Source organism: Onychomys torridus, chromosome 18 (genome assembly GCF_903995425.1).
Source record: "Onychomys torridus chromosome 18, mOncTor1.1, whole genome shotgun sequence".
Taxonomy (NCBI): Eukaryota; Metazoa; Chordata; class Mammalia; order Rodentia; family Cricetidae; genus Onychomys; species Onychomys torridus.
This window is the reverse complement of record NC_050460.1, coordinates 24,750,605-24,771,015: the sequence shown is the minus strand read 5'-3', so window position 1 is coordinate 24,771,015 and position 20,411 is coordinate 24,750,605.

Genomic DNA, 20,411 nt, shown 5'->3' with positions numbered 1-20,411 from the left:
GTACAACTGTGTGGCATCTTCAGTGATGATAAAAGGTTGAATAATTTTACTTTTCTGTGACTGGTAAATGCAGGTGTGCTCTGTGCCTGGATTAAGAAAAATAATATTCAATGTGGTTGCTAAGAGCTATTTAGATTTGTCTTTATCAAAGGAACAGCTAGTAGAATTTAATAATTTTATCTCTGCAGTTGTTGTGTAGGCCACTTATATAACCATCGTGCATGTAAACCATAGTTCAGCACACATTTAACAGTCCCTAGAATGTAAACCAAATCACATTCTATTGGTGGTAAGGGGCATTGGCATGTTGCCCAAAGTGTTTCATATTCTAGGCCCAGCATAATTTTGACTGACTCTACACTAAGACAAGGATTTCTTGTAGGGCTAGCTGTAAATACCTTTAATGCTTAGAAAATTCCCATTTCAGTGTTTTAATGCATCTCTCAGAATTTTCTCTGAATTTTCCATGTGCTACTTCCTTTTTGACCATGCAGTTCCACACTCCCAGAATCATTTAATGGCTTGTTCATCCCTAGGAGTGATGGGTTTGCACCATCATTATGTGCAGTGTGAAGACATAGCACATTCGTGAACACATATGGAGAGTCACTGAATTGAAAAACACCTTGTTCTCACTCCTGTGACTCAGGATTTGAGCAGAGAACTGGTATTTTCTTCTACTTTGTCATTTTCTAAGTTCATACACACACACACACACACACACACACACACACACACACAACCACACATGCACAAATAGACACACAAAATTAGGAGGATCTAATTGGATGTAATATAGATTAAAATGATCTTTTCTGTGCATGACTACTAATGATCATGCACTCCATCAGACACTGGCTGTATGCTAACATTTTTTTTTTTCTTTCATAGTGTCTGTTTTGACCGCTTTCCATTTTTATCAACAACATAGTTCCAAGTAAATGCTATAAAGAACACAGAACAAATGTGATTCTGTTTCTTTTAGCTTTATTAATGGCTAAACTGCACTGTGTGGTAAGCAAAAAGAAAGGCAATAATTTCCAGGGAAAATTGCTTATTTTCTGTTTTTTGTTTTTGTTTTTTTTTTTCTTTTTTTTTCAGGCACAGGATACACTAGGAAATATATTAAATAAATAGAAGCATAAAGTAGCATGATCTAGAGAGGTTTTATATTTCATGGATCCCAAGTAAGAAAAACAGTGTGCTCAGAAGTTGTGAAATATAGCACATACTTTGCTTTTTTGACATCCTGTGGTCTGTTTGGTAAGATGGAAGTAAAGATATTCAAATGACATTGAGTACAATGGGAATCCTTAAGATGCCTTTCAAAGTAAAAAGGGTCACTGAAATGAAGAAAATGGTGTGGGAAAACTTTCAGATTTTCTACTTTTAAGAAAAGACGATTAAGTCTTACAGAGAAAAAGTCATCCTAACCCCTTCCTTACTTGCAAGATCATAGTAAAACATTGAAAACAGCCATAGACTTTTCTTGAAAGTTGATACAGGGAGAAGTATATTAGCAAGTTTTGGTGGTTGTTTTTACCTCCCATTTGCTTGACTTTCCCAACTTGCCACCTATCACTGTATTCTCATTTCTTTAAGAATTTAATGTCTGTTAAAAGTTCCCAAAACACTGAATTCCAGTCTAGGAGTTTGAATTAAAAGTGACCTCTTTGAGGACTATTCATTCTGTGGTATTAATGAAATATGCTGCCTAAGAAGCTTCAGTTTGTTTTATATTTGTCAACCAGGTTCTTGTAAATAGGATTCATTTCCAATTAAAAAATATGTAGTTATCATTTTTTCATGAAATAAAAAACGATCTGTTTACTTCATTAGCCAAATCTACTGTATTAGTTTAATTCAACCAAATCACTTCCTTCCTTATCTGACTGTTTGATTATTTCCCCTTTGCCATCTGGGATGTGAGTTACTAACCCTTACCTATGAATACCACATTGGATCATTCACATTGTTCTGCCATTTCTTCCTTAATTGAAACTTGTTACATCCCAACTCATCCCAGAAACTTCATTGACTGAGAATATCAACTGTAGATCAATGCTATATATACTCCAAATGTCTCACCTGAAAAAACTGGATTAGTTTTCACAAACAAATCATTTATTATGAGCCACAGAGACAGAAAAATATGTGGAATTCTGGTATCCTGCAACAAAAGATGTTGAGGAAACACAAGGGAATCTGAAGAGTTTTCATACCGTAATTACCTAAGTGAACATGAAAAAAATGAGGTCAAGTCTAAAACAGCAAAAAGAACAACAGCAGGGATACTGCCATGCTTTAAATTTTGCTGTGGTTTGAGTACTCAGGCTGTCTTCTCTGGAGTATTTAATCTTAGGCACTAGGTCATTAAGTAGTTCTCCTTTATTAATATATATTTAAAATTTAATATTTGAACAAATGAATGGATTTAGGAGGAGCAAAGATGTATTACTTATACCTTAGTGACTATTTTAATATTGTTCATAACAGAATGCCTTATTGTACTTTCAGTTATCTATACTTTATATTACATTAGAATGACATTATCTAATATATTATTGGAAATTTATTTTTATATATTACATTTTTACATTTTGTGTTCATTGGTAGTAATTATAATTTGTGGAAGTATCTACTGGTCTTATGTTTACTGTGGAAGACTTAATTTCATTATAAATATTTATTTCAAAACTTCATCAAAGTAACATAATACTTCATTACATGGTTATTTTCAAAGCTATACATTATCAAGAATTGGCTAAAAGCTAAAATGTAATGAGCAGCAGAAACTACAACAATGCTTTTAGTCCTACTTCCCTGAAACTCAGAATCAATAGAAAATTCCTAGACTATTCCAGCAGTCATTAATCCAAGAAGTACTATTTCTATCATATTACGAGGAAGTGCAAAGCTGAGGATTAGCCCCACAGGCCAGCATGCTCTGGGTTTGCCTCCTAGGTGCAGGGCCCAGAGTTCAGTCATCTGTAATGAAAAGAATAACCTTTTCTGACAAGGCACGCCCTAACTTTGATGTTGCAGTACACAGCTGTCCTTTGAACAGTTTATGTTCCAGAATTACAATACAGACATGGCAAAATGTGTTTACAGAAGAAAGAATTTTATCAAAAATCAAAAAGAAAAGGAAGGAATTCACGTGGCTTTTCAACCAGGGTTACAGAACCATTGCTAAATTCTAAAGAGTTTCTATTGTAATGTGTTTCACCTAAAGAAAACTACAGTAGAAAGAACATATCATGGTAAACCCTAGGTTCTGTATTAGAAGCTTATCTGCATAAAACTGAATAAATCTGTTTATAAACAGTAATTTAACAGTGACTTGGGGTGAAATGTAATAAAGTGGATTTTGAGGTGACTTAATTTTATCACATATGTATAAATTTTCTTGCTTGTTCATGGGAAGTTTCCCATTAGGAATTTAATGGAAGAAAGTATACTTTTATCATTTTGACTTTTTTGTTACTGTTTCTAAACAATATTCTTTGAATCAGAATCACTTCTTACATTTCATATACTTCCAATACTCTTCATTACATTGGTGGTCAGAAATGAGGTGTAACTCCCCAGGCCCTGCCCACAGAAGCTAAGTAGGATCTTACTGTAAGTCGAGTACAGTTCCACCGTAACTCATGGATTGTGAAGAATGAACTGCAAGTGTGTCTAATTGACTGTCCAAGGATTGTGTTGTGTTGTGTCCAGAGGCTATTGAATGCAACTTACAATGCTTAATAAAAATCTTTATTCTTTTAGTATAAATAAATAAATAGGAATATCGCAAAACACTTTCAAGTCTAAATCAAATTAACAATTTACAATGAGACTTGTGATACTTGAAGTTCTTATTAAGTAAATTGTTAAGCAAAGAAATTGTTGCATAATAAAAGGAGTTTTAAAGTTTATGCTATCATAATATACAGAATTACTGACACCCAGGGTTGTGAGAAATTCGCTAGCTAATATTTACCATGTTATCTGAATATGTGATTCCAAGACTTTGAGAAGTATGTTGCTGTGTATATTGCTCTTTATAAATACAATGCTGATTGGCCAGTAGCCAGACAGGAAGTATAGGCATGACAAGCAGAGAAGAGAATTCTAGGAACAGGAAGGCTGAGTCAGGAGATGCTGCCAGCTGCCACCATGAGTAGCAACATGTATTATACTGGTAACCCATGAGCCATGTAGCAAGGTATAGATTTATAAAAATGGGTTCATTTAAGATTAAAAGAAAAAAACTAGATAACAAGAAGCCTGCCATGGCCATACACTTTGTAAACAATATAAGTCTCTGTATGTTTACTAGGTTGGGTCTTAGCTGCTGAGGGACTGGCTGGTAAGAGACATTTGTCCTGACTGTGAGCCAGGCAGGACTGAAGAAAACTCCAGCTACAGTGTGTCTATTTGTTTCAGTTCCTTATGAGTTTGAATTGACTTTATGCCAATTTTAAAGCCCACAGCAGCAACAAAATACTGTAAAACATAGCTGTTCCATTTAATGATGTTTGTGGAAGTCAATTGATTTTCAGTCTTAGTTCTTTGTTTGTTTTTGTTAACTGATTGTTTATTCTTTTATACACTACAAAGCATATTTAGCAAAGATAATTATGGGCTGCTGATGACAAAGATTTCCATGCTCAATCTCATTTCCAAAATAAAGCAAGGATTGTGAAATATCTACAAAAGAAAAAAATTCTTATAAAAGGAGCATCAGTTGCAAATACTTAACCCCTATTTCTTTTTAAATATTGAGAGCAGCTTTGAATTCTCAGGCAGTATTTTTACACAATATTAATTTGAGACTTTGACAGTCATGAGATGCATATGAATCTTGTATTAGAACAGAGACATATGTGCCATAGAACTTATTGTTAAGGTATTTGGTCTGAGATTATTTCCATACATTCTGGGAATATTAATTGTGTCAAAGTATTTGCTAAATTTATGATGATATTATGAGTCAGTTTCAGATCATCTTTGTAGGAAAATTCTATTTTTTGAATTATTCTTTAATTTTAATGGTAAATTAAAGGTATTTATTAAACTATATATCTATTATTAAAATGAGAGCCTTTTGAATAAAAACCACTATATATCGAGGAAATTTTATGCAGCATACAACAAATTCATCCTGGATGAAGTTCATGATGAAAGGGACTTAAATGACCTACCAATTCAATATTCCTTAATAAATGTATTGAGTATTAGTTAACAGCATCCATTTATTTATTTACAATGCATATCATAGATAATTGTAAATATGGCCTCTGGGGCTAGATTAGTGACTCAGAGGGCTTGGGAAGCAATCATGAGGAGCTGAGTTTGAATTTCAGCACCCACACAATGAGCAAGTTGCCCTAAAATATTTATAACTCAAGCTATAACTCCAGTTCTGAGGAATCCAAAGACTTCTGGTTTATGTTTGTTTACAAGCACACACAAACATCTGCAAACACATGTTTTTTTACTTTACTTACATAAAGACATACATACATAATAAATACAATCATTGGGTTATGTCCTGAAAAATCCAAATTAGAAATAGACAATTTAAGAAAATCATAATTAGATCCGGAGCTCCCATCTGGCCAAGAGGTAAGTACCTGGGGTCATACCCAGAGAGGCCTGCCTCTAGGTCCCATACCTGGACACCAGACATTCCAGGATGTCCTGCCCAACTTGGCCCCAGGTTCTGGCCATCAGGCAGGACCCCTACACTCCCACCCGAAAGGTTCTCTTTCTCCAAGACCCTGCAATTTCCATGCCCTGCCCCCACATCCATCGGCTGGAGATTCCAGCCACTTCCTGAGACTCAGAGACCAGCCCCCAGCTCCCATCAGCCCGGAACTCCCATCTGGACCAGAGGTGAGTGCCTGGGCTCTTACTCAGAGAGGCCCGCACCTGGGTCCCATCCCTAGGCACCAGCCATTTCAGGGAAGATGTGCCCAACTTGGCCCCAGGTTCTGGCCATTGGGCAGGACCCTGCCCCACCCCAACTTGGAAGGTTCTCTTTCTCCAAGACCCCTGGCAGACCCTGCAACCTCCACGACTGGTCTCCACACCCATCTGCCCAAGACCCCAGCCACTTCCTGAGACTCAGAGACCAGCCCCCAGCTCCCATCCGGCCCGGAACTCCCATCTGGATCACAGAGAGCTCCCTTCTGGATCACAGAGAGCTTCCATCTGGACCAAAGAGAGTCTTCCTGAAACTGTCAGCTCTGTTTGGACCAAGAGCATTGATAAGACCAAGAACAAATCCACAAGGAGATGGGAAGACGTCAAGGCAGAAGCACATACAACAAAATAAAGAGCAATATAGCATCATGAGAAACTAGCCCTCCTCCAATAGCTAGACCTGAACATCACAAAATTGAAGAACCAGAAGGAAACAACCTCATGAATAACATCATGAAGTGGCTAGAGGCTTATAAAGAAGAAATCAAAAAAGAAGTGGAGGAACAAACAAAAAAATGGGAAGAATGCTATAAAAAAATAGAGGAAAGGACAAATAAAGCAGAAGAAAACAATAAATCCCTGAAAGAAAATCATGAAAAAGCAATGAAACAGTCCAAGACCTGAAGAGGGAAATAGAAAAAAAAATGCAGAAGGCACAGCAGAGGGAATGATGGAAATAGAAAATCTGAGTAAACGAACAGGAAATTCAGATGCAAGTATAACCAACAGAATGCAAGAGATGGAAGAGAGGATCTCTGGTGTTGAAGATATGGTAGATGAAATAGATTCATCAGTCAAAGAAAACACTAAAGCCAACAAAGTCATGACCCAAAATGTCCAAGAAATTTGGGACACCATGAAAAGACCAAACCTAAGAATAATAGGGATAGAAGAAGGAGAAGAATACCAACTCAAAGGCACAGAAATGTATTTAACAAGATTAAAGAAGAAAACTTTCCCAACTTAAAGAAGGAAATGCCTATGAAGATACAAGAAGCCTATAGAACACCAAACAGACTAGACCCCATCAAAAATTACCCTCACCACATAATAATTAAACAACTAAATGTACAGAATAAAGAAAGAATATTAAGGGCAGCAAAGGAAAAAGGCCAAGTGACTTGTATAGGCAAACCCATCAGAATAACACTTGATTTCTCATGGAGAATTTGAAAGCCAGAGGGATATGGACAGATGTAATGCAGACACTAAAAGACCATGGATGCCAGCCTAGACTAATATACGCAGCAAAACTTTCATTCATCACAGACTAAATGAACAACACATTCCAAGACAAAGCCAGATTTAAACAATACTTATCCACAAACCTATTCCTACAGAAAATACTAGAAGGAAAATTCCAACCTAAGGAAGTCAGATACATCCTCAAAAACACAAGCAATAGATAACACCACAGCAGTAAACCCCAAAGAAGAGAAGTACACACATAGTACCACCAAATATCCAGCAAAATAGACTTCAAACTAAAATCAATCAAAAGAGATGATGAAAGACATTACATACTCATCACAGGAAAGATCCATCAAGATGAAGTTTCTATTCTGAACACTTATGCCTCAAACACAAGGGCACCCTAATATGTAAAAGAAACATTACTAAGGCTTAAATCACATATAAAACCCCACACATTATTAGTGGGAGACTGTAACACCCCACTTTCACCTCTGGACAGATCTGCCAAATTGAAACTTAACAGAGAATTAAAGGACTTAACTGATGTTATGACTCAAATGGACTTAATCAATATCTACAGAACATCCTAACACAAAAGAATATACCTTCTTCTCAGGACCCCATGGAACCTCCTCTAAAATTGACCACATACTTGGCCACAAAGCAAATCTCAACAGATACAAAAGAATTGGAATAACCTCCTGCATTCTATCAGACCACCATGTTTTAAAGTTAGATTTCAACAACAACAAAAAACTACAGAAAACCTACAATCTCATGGAAACTGAATAAAGTTCAACTGAATCACCAATGAGTTAAGGAAGAAATAAAGAAAGAAAGTAAAGACTTCCTAGAGATCAATGAAGATGAACACACCACATACCCAAACTTATGGGACACTATGAAAGCAGTGCTAAGAGGGAAACTCATAGCACTAAATGCCCACATAAAGAAGGTGGATAAATCTAGTGACTTCACAGCACACCTGAAAGCTCTAGAACAAGAAGAAGCAAAGTCTCCCAGAAAGAATAGATGCCAAGAAATTATCAAATTGAGAGCTGAAATCAATAAAATAGAAACAAAGAGAACAATACAAAAAATCAATGAAACAAAGAGTTGTTTTTTTTGAGATAATCAACAAGATAGACAAGCCCTTATCCAGACTAACCAAAACACAGAGGGAGAGCATCCAAATTAACAAACTCAGAAATGAAAGGGGGGACATAACAACAGACAATGAGGAAATCCAGAAAATCATCAGGTCATACTTCAAAAACCTCTACTCCATAAAACTGGAAAATCTAAAAGAAATTGATAATTTTCTGGATAGCTACCATATACCTGAGTTAAATCAAGACCAGATTAAACCATTTAAATAGTCCAATAACCACTAAGGAAATAGAATCAGTCATTAAAATCTCCCAACCAAAAAAAGCCCAGGACAGGAATTTTCAGCACAGAATTCTTCCAGATCTTCAAGCTCTGGGAACATTACTAAACACCTTCTATGAGGCTACAATTACCCTGATTCCTAAACCAAAGAAGCAACAAAGAAATAGAACTACAGACCAATCTCCCTCATGAACATTGATGCAAAAATGCTCAATAAAATATTGGCAAACAGACTCCAAGAACACATCAAAACAATTTTCCACCATGATCAAGTAGGCTTCATCCCAGGAATGAAAGGGTGGTTCAACATATGAATGTCCATCAATGTAATACACCATATAAACAAACTCAAAGAAAAAAAAAAAAAACAACCACATGATCATCTCACTAGATGCAGAAAAGGCATTTGACAAACTCCAACACCCCTTCATGATAAAGGTCTTGGAGCAATCAGGAATACAGGGAACATACTTAAACATAATAAAGGCAATTTATAGCAAGCCAACAGCCAACATCAAATTAAAAGGAGAGAAACTCAAAACAATACCATTAAAATCAGGAACAAAGCAAGGCTGTCCCCTCTCCCCATACTTACTCAATACAGTACTTGAAGTTCTAGCCAGAGCAATAAGACAACATAAGAAGATTAAGGGAATACAAATTGGAAAGGAAGAAGTCAAGTTTTCCCTATTTTCAGATGACATGATAGTATATGTGAGTGACCCCAAAAATTCCACCAAGGAACTGATACAGCTTATAAACACCTTCAGTAACATAGCGGGATACAAGATCAACAAAAACAACAAAAAAATCAGTAGCCCTCCTATATACAATAGACAAACAGGCTGAGAAGGAAATCAGAGATATATCACCCTTTACAATAGCCACAAATGATATAAAATACCTTGGGGTAACTCTAACTAAGCAAGTGAAGGACCTACATGACAAGAACTTTAAGTCCCTGAAAAAAGAATTTGAAGAAGTTGTCAGAAAAATGGAAAGATCTCCCATGCTCATGGATAAGCAGGATTAACATAGTAAAAATGGTGATCTTACCAAAAGCAATCTACAGATTCAAGGCAATCCCCATTAAAATACTAACTCAATTCTTCACAGACCTGGAAAGAATAATACTCAACTTCATATGGAAAAACAAAAACCCAGGATAGCCAAAAGAATCCTGTACAATAAAATAACCTCTAGAGGCATCACAATCCCTGACCTCAAGCTCTACTATAGAGCTACCATAATAAAAAAAACAGCTTGATAATGGCATAAAACCCAACATGTGGACGAATGGCATCGAATTGAAGACCCTGACATTAATCCACACACCTATGAACATATAATTTTTGACAAAGAAGCCAAAAATGTACAATGGAAAAAAGAAAGCATCTTCAACAAATGGTGTTGGCATAACTGGATGTCAATGTGTAGAAGGCTGCAAATAGATCTGTATCTGTCACAATGCACAAAACTTAAGTCCAAGTAGATCAAAGACCTCAACATAAATCCAGTTACTCTGAACCTGATAGAAGAGAAAGTAAGAAGTAGTCTTGAATGCATTAACATAGGAGATCACTTCCTAAATATAACACCAGTAGCTACTGACAGATGTTAGTTGCCATGTGGGTGCTGGTGGGAATGCAAGCTTGTACAGCCACTTTGGAAATCAATATGGTGCTTTCTTAGAAAATTGGGAATCCATCTCCCCCAAGAACCAGCTATACTGCTACTCAAAACTCCAGGGAGGCTACTTAGAAAACAGGACCCTAAGAAAGACACAGGGATAACCCAATGACAGAGAAATGGATGAGATCTACAGGAACAACCTGGATGACAGTGGGAGTAATGAAGGGCAAGGTTCAAGGGAAAGAGAGTTTAGGGGAGTGGGAGATCCTAGCTGAATCAATAACAGAGAGGGAGAACAAGGAATAACAGACCATAACAAATGAATACCACATGAGAATAGGAAGAAGCAAAGTGCTAGAGAGGTCCCCAGAAATCCACAAAGATAGCTCCACTGTAGACTACTGGCAATGGTTGAGAGAAAGCCTGACCTAGTCTGGAGATCGGATGGCCAAACACCCGAACTATCCTGATAGAAATCTCATCTAATGACTGAGGGAAGTGGATGCAAAGATCCTTGGCCAGGACCCAAGTGGAGCTACAGGAGTCCAATTGGCTAGAAAGAAGAGGGATTGTATGAGAGAAAATTGTTGAGACCAAGATTTGGAAAAAGCACAGGGACAAATAACCAAACTAATGGAAACACATGAACTATGAACCAAATGCTGAGAAATCAGGCCCTCTGGATAAGTGAGACAGTTGATTAGCTTGAACTGTTTGAGAGGCACACAGGCAGTGGGACCCAGACCTATCCTTAGTGCATGAGCTGGCTGTTTGGAACCCAGGGCTTGCAGAAGGACACTTTGCTCAGCCTGGGAGGACTGGACTTGCCTGGACTTAATCTACCAGGTTGAGCTGAATCCCCAAGGGAGTCTTTTCCCTGGAGGAGATGGGAATGGGGGTGGGTGGGCTGGGGTAAGGTCGGGGCAGGGGTGTGAGGGGGGAGGACAGGGGAATCCTTTGCTGATATGCAAAATTAAATTAAAATATAAAATAAATAAAAAAAGAAAATCAAAATTAGGAAATAGCAAATTTTTTGAATTAAAAAAATAAGACATATGCATAGTTTCCTCTACAAACATGATACTACTTAATAGAAGTGTTGAAAAGAATAGTTGTTTTCAATTCATTAATTTTTTGCCTTATTTTGGTTTTGATAGGTGGATATGCAAGTACATAGACATTTATAGAATACAATACTCTTGGGACAACATTGAAATTCTTAGAGGTTTTTTTGTTCTCCAAATCCATTTTCCTCTCTCTACTCAAATAAGTAGTATGTAGGAGAACTTATCTCTTTTCCAAAAGAGCAAGTCTGTTACATTGTGGTTCTCTTTGTATGTAAGTGATGCACTTACTGTCTGCCAATAAAGAAGAACCATTCAGACTGAGAAAAATCACTATTTTGATTTTTTCTTGGCCTTTGAAAGGTGAGGTTATTTCTCAGATTTTTCACTAAAATCTTTTAAACTTCTATTATTACACAAATACAGTATTTTGAATAATATTTTATTGTTATAAAAATACTGTATGTTTTGTGAGAAAGATCCATCTCTTTTTATTTTTCATGTTGGTTGGTGACCTGTCAGAGAATGGCTCATTAAAAATAGAAAAAAAAATATTGAGTCAACAAATGGGATGATATTTACCAAAACAATTATTTGGTAAAATAAATTTTCTGTAATGGCTTACAAATATATGCATGACTTTGCATAACATTTATTTCAATACACTTAATGAGAGAGTAAATATTACCTCTGTAGCTAAATAGACCCCATGTGTTGCTGTCTCTGATGTCTTTTTTTCTCATTTTAAAGACAGATCTATAAAAGCATAATCTCAGAGCAAGTCAATTATAGACAAGTCTCATGGAACAGCATTCACAGTCTGTTAAATGAGAGTCATTCCTGGGCTTTGTTCTTATTCCAGCAGAGTGTGACACTGTTCCTAAGGAAAGCTCCATTCTGTTAACTTACATGTCCTTACATTTACCTCATTAAACCGTGTGTATCAAATTAAGAGCCAATCAATGCTGCTTCATTCCAATGCAGGGGCAAAGGATAATAACAAAACATAGGAGAATGATTGCATTTAATCAATAAGATTGAAAATTTTGTACTGTTTTGCCAGTGTTTAGGTCACCCTGATACTTGAGGTTTTGATGTCTTTTGATTAGAACTGTGACACATGCCAAGAAAAGACGGAATACATGAAACTCCTCCATTAGAAGCAACCTGAATAAACAATTTTCAGTATAATCAATTGTTACTATATCCACAGATAATGTCCATGGAGTTCTGCATAATTATATCTTCAGAGAAAAATCTAATGGAGCAAATGCAGTCTTGAAGTAGGTCAAGGCAGCTAGTAGTGTTTAAATTGTGGCTTGAAAGATAAGAGATAATATGGAAGTCAAGGTCATTTTGTGTTCATGGGATTAAGAAAACAGTTCATGTTAAGTGGATCCTAGTGAAGTCCAGTCACAACTGAATCAGGGACTAAGGAAACAGGTACAGGGGAAGATATGGTTATCGCTGTAGGTTTCCCCATCATGATCTTGTTGCCCCTTGCTTATAGAATTCCTCTTCTCTCTCTTTGACTAGCATCCTTGGAGGTCAGCCTGGTGCTTGACCAGTTGACTAGCATCCTTGGAGGTCAGTTACTGGAGAAAGTCTCTGTGATGACAGTTAGGGTATTCACCAATCTGATTACTGGGGTAAGTCATCTCAAGCACCCTCTCCACTATTGCTATTAGTCTAAGATGGGGTCATTGTTGGGGATTCCTGTGAACTTCCCTAGCATCTGGTTTTTCCCTATCCTATTGATGTCTCCCTCTATCATGGTATCTCTTTCATTGCCCTCTCACTCCATCTCTGTTCCAGGTTGACCATCACATTCACTTATGTTCTTATCACCCATCCCCTACCCTCCATTGCCCATCCCTCATCCCCAGTTTACTCATGGAAATCTCATCTATAACCAAACCAAACTAGTGGGAACTCAATGAAATTTAGATCAACAGCTGTGGATCTGGTGTGGTCTGGACTAGGCCCTTTGCATAGTGAGACAGTTGTGTAGCTTTATCTGCTTAAGGGGCCTCCTGGCAGTAGGATCAGAATCCATCCCTGGTGTGTGAGCAGGCCTTTTGCAGCCTGCATCTATGATGGAACACCTAGCACAGCTTCGAGGCGGGGGGGGGGGGGGGAGGCCCTTGGACCTGCCTCTACTAAATGTACCACCCCATGGGAGGCCTTTTAGCAAATCATAACAACTCCTGGTTATCACTTGGAACTTCTTTCTATGTTTCATGCCTCAAACAAACAGACTTGATTTCTCTACATGTCCTAAATATGGAAATATGGGACAAGGATAATAATTTTAATGTCTTTGAAAGGAGTTTAGGATGATTACCAGGAAAAAATGTATCTATCACAAAAGCTATAAATATTACCAGTTGTTATAATTTTAATTTTTCACAGGTAATGTATGAATACAAAAATACCTTCTACTATCTATGAAATAGTTTACAAAATATATTCATATGGATATTTAAAAACAACATTGTCAGTTGAGAAGGGAGCCTAAATGTTGACTATGGAGAAGTAAGGCTCAGCAGTTTAGACAGGATGAATCAATGCTGTGATATACTGCCCAGCAAGGGAATTATGACTATTATACTTAACATTTAAAGATTGCTAAAAAATCTAGAATTTCAATATCACCACCCAAAGAAATGTCATGTGAGATAAGGGGATTGATTCTTAACATATCATTGCTCATTTTGGAATGATTATAAATATGTAGAAAATGTCACACTGCATCTGATAATTATATTTTTGATTTAAAATAAAATGCTCTGTAACATTTTGATGATGCTGAGAAGCCCTTGCCATGCACATCCCAGAAGGCAAGGCTATCTATGTCCGGGCTGCCCTCACATTAGGATTATGCTGACTGATCACCTCACAGCCATCGGCTACCACATGGCTTAAATCACAGGCTCCTTAAAAGCCTGTGGCTCAGAACTGACATCCACAGCTTGCACTGTTTCTCGAAAAGGCCATGTGAGAGTGAGTTCATAGGGAATTGGGCTTATTCTGTTTCTTTTGAAGGTCAGACATGGTAAACTTGAAGATTAATCCTTTCTTTTTTAATTATATTTCTTGATTTATTGATGCAGAGTGAATCAGATAAATACATGTGATACAAAAGGTTATATATATATATATTTCATGTTTGGGAATGTTCATACATGTATACAGGTGTATGTGTGTCTATGGAGGTTAATGCACACACACACACACACACACACACACACACACACACACACACACAGACCTAGAAAATAATTGCTTGATGCCTGAAGTCTTTTTGCTGAGGGATGATTATATTGTCTTACATACTGCTGCTTCCGTATCACTTGGAAGACAACAGGAATTTGTCATGTACTGGCTTTAGCAAATATCTAAATATTCTATTTTACATCTGACTATTCCCAAATTGAAATAGAAAATTATTTCATGAAAATATATGCAAAGTACACTGCGATATAATCCTACAGAAGAAAACAAATACCTGTAAAACACCTCTCCCTAAATTAGTGTTGTGAAATGCAGTGAGACATTTGGAGCCCCTGCTTTGGTTAATCTTTAAGTAAAATTCTAAATGTTATTTGTTTTGAATTAAATCTATTGATCCCAATGTAACAAAGTAACACAGGAATATATTTGTAAATGATTACATTTGATTTTATAGAAATAGTGTCATTGATATAGGTCATAGGTTTTCTATTGCCTCAACAAAACACCATGACCAAAACACATGTTGGGAATGAAAGTGTTTATTTGTCTTACACTTCCATATTCTTGTTTATCATCAAAGGAAGTTGGGACAGGAATGCTAACAGGAGGCAAGAGCTAATGTGTCCTGGCTTAAGACTAATCCCAGGTCTTTTCTGAAGTAGCCAATTCTCTGGACCACTGAGTCACTTCTTCAGTCCCATTTTTCATATATATTGAAACTGTTAGCAAGGATTTAAAGATATATATTCTAATTTATAACATACTTATATACTTTTTTATATAAGTGTGATACTTTTTCCTTTTATTGAAAACATATATTTTCAAACAATATATTCATAATGATTTTTCTCCTTCCCTAACTCTTCCCAGTGCCTTTACACATCCCCTCCCATCTGGACCATCATTTTTTTCTGTCTATCAATAGAAAACAGATATATGAAAATAATAATAAAATGAAGAGACAAATTTAGTCTAGCACACAATCTAGCATTTTAGAAAATATGAAATAACTAATCACACTTTATCTCTCCCTAGACCTGAGAAATACCAAGGAGCTTCATGATCTTTCCCTCCTTTCCCCTCCCCTCCCCTTCTTTCCCCTCCCCTCCCCTTCTTTCCCCTCCCCTCCCCTTCCTTCCTCTCTCCTCTCCTCTACTCTCTGTTCTTTTCTCTTGTCTCTCTCTGTTCTCCTTCCTTTCTGCTCTGTCACCTCCTCTTCTCTTTCGTTTAGTTGTTTCATAAAAACAAACTCATGAACATTAGATATTGAAAACACATATACACATTATTTTCTCCACATGTTTTAATTATACTAAATCATCTAAATTTTTAATATATATGAACCAAATTAACTTTAGATACTTTTTAATTTTATATGGTTATTTGCCGCTGTTGCTCCAGTCCATCACTGTGGGTCAAAGGTTTGGGGACTGGATGCGTATCCAGATTTCTCTTTCCTTAGCTTGCAGAGGACCTTCCTGCACCTCAGAGACTAGAAAGTAGGGCTGAGGGCCTCGTGTAGGCACCAGTTCTACTTCTCCATTTTCAGTGAATTGTGTAGGTGTTTTCCTCAAAATGGGGCTCCTCTGTCAGTTTTCAGATAGCAACCCTTTGTCCTAGCAACAGCCTAGGTTTTTTGGTGATTTCCATTGGACACCTCTTGGCCAAAAACTCAGCTGAATACAACCCAGTCCTGCCATTGGAAGTCCTAATGGCCTACAGGAGATGGCCAGATGGATTTATCTCCCATTACAAGGTGTCCTCATTAGCATCACCTTCATAGATTCCAGGAAGTTTCCATTGCACTTGGTTTCCATATACCTTCCAAATGTCATCCAATTCCAATTGTCTCTCCTAAAAATCACTCCTTCTTCCTCCTCTCCCTCTGCCAGGGAGATCCATGCATAACCCTAGACACCTCTTTACCTCGGGGACTACAGATTATAGACTGGTTATTATTTACTTAAGGGCTAATATGCTCTTATTAATGTATATACCATTTATTTTCTCTGAATTTTGTTTAACTTACTCACATGATTTTTTTCTAGTTCTATCTGTTTACCTGCAAATTTCATGATGTCATTTGTTTTTAACAGCTAAATAATCATCCATTGTGTAAATATACCACATTTTATTTATACATTATTCTGTTGAGGGACATCTAGATTGCTTAAAATTTATGGCTATTATAGATAAAGTAAAAATGATCATGGTTGAACACATGTCCTTCAGTAGGATGGAGCCTCCTTTGAATATATGCCAAGAGTGATATAGTTGGATATTGGAGTAGACCAATTCTCAACATTCTGAGGAACTTCCAAATTGACTTATAAAGTGGCTGTACAAGTTTCAACTACCAACAGCAATGGAGGAGTTCCCCTTGCTCCACATTCTCTCCAGCATGAGTTGTCACTTGTGTTACTGTTATTGTTAGATGTTAGCCATTCTAAGAGGTATAAGATGGAATAGCAAAGTAGTTTTGATTTTGATTTGGATTTTACTGATGACTTAGGACATTGAACATTTTTTTTTTTTTTTTTTTTAGTGTTTCTCAGCCATTTGAGATTCCTCTATTGAGAACTTACTGTTTAGATTTCTACACTATCTCTTAATTGGATTATTTAGCTTTTTGATATCTAATTTCTTGAGTTCTTTATGTATTTTGGATATGAGTCCTCCATCAAATGTGGAGTTGTTAAACATTTTCATATTCTGTGAGCTGTCTTTGTCTGATTGAAAGTAATGATTAAAGAACCTTTTCAGTTTCATGAAGTCCTATTTATTAATTGTTGATATTAGTTCTTGCACTATCAGTGTTGTGTTCAAAAGTCACCTCCTGTGCCAATGCATCCAAGGCTGTTCTCTACCTTCTCTTCTACAAGGTTCACTATAGCTCATTTTATGTTTAGGTCTTTTATCTATTTGTACTTGAGTTTTGTGAAGGGTACTGAATATGGTTCAATATGTACCCTTCTACATGCAGATATGTAGTTCAACTAGCACTATTTGTTGAAGATGCAGTCTTTTCTTCCATTGTATTTTTCTGGATTCTTTATCAAAAATCATGTGTACATATGTATGCAGGTTTATGTCTAGATATTCATTTTGTTTCCATTGATCAATATGCCAATTTTTATGCCAATATCATGTGATTTTTTTATTACTATAGCTCTGTAATACAACTTGACATCAGGGATAATGATACATTCAGCAGTTCTTTTATTATTCAGCATTATTTTAGATAGCATATGGGTGGTTTTTTTTATTTTATTTTGGTTTTTCCATGTGACTTGAGAATTAGACTTTCAAGGTCTGTAAAGAATTGCACTGAGATATTAATGAGGATTGCATTGAATCTTGAGATTGCTTTTGTAGGATGTCAGTTTTATTATGTTAATCCTATCGATCTTAGTATCTTCTTCAATTTCTTTCTTCAAAGCTTGAAGTTTTAGCATACATTTCTTTCACTTGATTGGTTTGAGTTAATCCAAGATATTTTACACTGCTTGAAGCTATTGTGAAAGCTGCTGTTTCCTTGATTTCTTTCTTGGTCTGTTTGTCATTTTTATATGGGAAGACAAATGATTTTTTTTTCAGTTAGTCATGTGTCCAGCCATTTTTCTAAAAGTGTTCATCATCTGTAGGAGTCCCTTGGTCAATTTTTTTATGGTCACTTATCTATATATCATTTTTAAGGAACAGTCCTTTTTCTTTTTCCTTTTCCATTTGGATCTCCTTGATATTTTTCAATTGCCTTATTGTTCTAGTTAAAATTCCAAGTAGAGGATTGAATAGCTATGAAGAGAGTGGACAACCTTGTCTTGTTCCTGATTTTAGTAGAATTGCTTTGAATTTCTCTCAATTTAATTTGATGTTGTCTGTAGGCTTGTAAATTTTCTCTATTATGCTTAAGTATGTCCCTTGTATCCCCAAACCCTCCAGGGCTTTTACCATGAAGAAGTGTTGGATTTAGTCAGAGGCTGGTCTGCATCTAATGAGATTATCGTGTGTGTGTGTGTGTGTGTGTGTGTGTGTGTGTGTGTGTGTGTGTGTGTGTGTTTTCCTTCAGGTTGTTCATATTGTGGTTTATATTGGCTGATTTTCATATAGTGAACCATCCCTGCATGTCTGGGATGAATCATACATGATCACTGTGGATAACATTTTTGATATGTTCTTGGATTTCATTTGCAAACATTTTATTGTGTATTTTTGCATTTAAATTTATAAGGGAAATTGGTCTATAATTTTCTCTCTCTTTTGAGCTTTTCTGTGGATTAGGTGTTAGGGTAACTGTGGCCCCGTAAAACGAATTGTGCAGTGTTCTTTTTGTTTCTATTTTTGTGTAAAAAATTGAGGAGTATTGGTGTTAACTCTTCTTTGAAAGTTTGGTAGAATTCTGTGCTAAAACCATCTGTACCTTGGCTGTTTTTGTTATGAGATTTTAATGACTGTTTCTATTTCATTGAGGGTTATAAATTGCTTATCTGATCTTGATTTAACTTTGGTAAATGGCATCTATCAAGAAAATTATCTTTATCATTTACATTTTTCAATTTCAAGTACAGGTTTTAAAAGTATGTTCTTCTGTCAATTTCCTCATTGTCTGTTGTTATGTCTCACTTTTTGTTTCTGATTTCATTAATTTCCATTTTCTCTCTCTGCCTTTTAGTTAGTTTGGAGAGAGTTTGTCTATCTTGTGAATTTTCTCAAAGAACTAACTCTTTGTTTCATTGATTCTTGTATTGCTCTCCTTCTTTCCATTTTATTGATTTCAGCACTCAAATTAATTATTCCTTGGTATCTACTCCGCTTAGGTGTGGTTATTCTTTTTGTTCCATAGCTTTCAGGACTGATGTTACATTGCTAATATGAGATCTCTCCCATTTTCAATATTAATTTTATGTTGTGTGCAGGCACTTAGTTCTATGAGCTTTCCCTTTAGCACTGTTTTTATAGTGGCCTATAAGTTTGGGTACGCAATATTTTAATTTTCATTGAATTAAAGAAAATCTTAATTTCTTTCTTTATTCCTATCTTGACACAGCAGTAATTTAGTAGAGAGTTGTCAAATTTCTATGGGTTTGTAAGTTTTCTATTTTTGTTGATACCTAGCTTTACTCTGTGGTGGTCTGATAGAATGTAGGGAGTTATTTAAATGTTCCTGTATCTGTTGATACTTGCTCTGTGTCTGAGTATGTGGTAAGTTTCGGAGAAAGATCAATCAGGTGCTGGAAACAAAATTATAATTTTTGTGTTTGTGTGAAATGTTCTGTAAATATCTTTTAGGTACTTTTGGCTTATAACTTCAGTTATCCCCAGTATTTCCCTGTTTAGTTTATGTCTGGATGACCTGCCTATTGCTGAGAGAGGGATATTCAAGGCTCCCACTATCAGTGTATGGGGGAAATATGTGATTTAAGCTGTAGTAGTGGTTTTTTTTTCCTTGTTTTTTTTTTGTTTGTTTGTTTGTTTGTTTGTTTTTATTTAACAAACTTGAATGACTTTTTGGAGGGGGCATAGATATTAAGAATTGAAATGTTATCTTGATTGAGTTTTCCTTTTATGAGTATAGTATGTTTTCCTATCTCTTTTGTTAGTTTTTGTTTGAAGTCTAGGTTGTTAGATAATAAAATGTTTATATTAGCTTGGTTATTATATCCATTTGCTTGGAATATCTTTTCCAAAACCTTTTACCATGAAGTAATATCTAACCTTAATTTTGTGTATTTCTTGGATACAGCAGAGGGATGGGTCTTGTTTTTACATCATTCTGTTAGTCTGTGTCAATTTGTTGTAGAACTAAGACCACTGATATTGAGAGTTATCATTGGCCAATAACTATTGATTCATGTAACTTTTTCTGCTGGTGGTGGTTATGGTTGGGTGTATGTAAGTCTGTCTGTCTCTGTCTCTGTC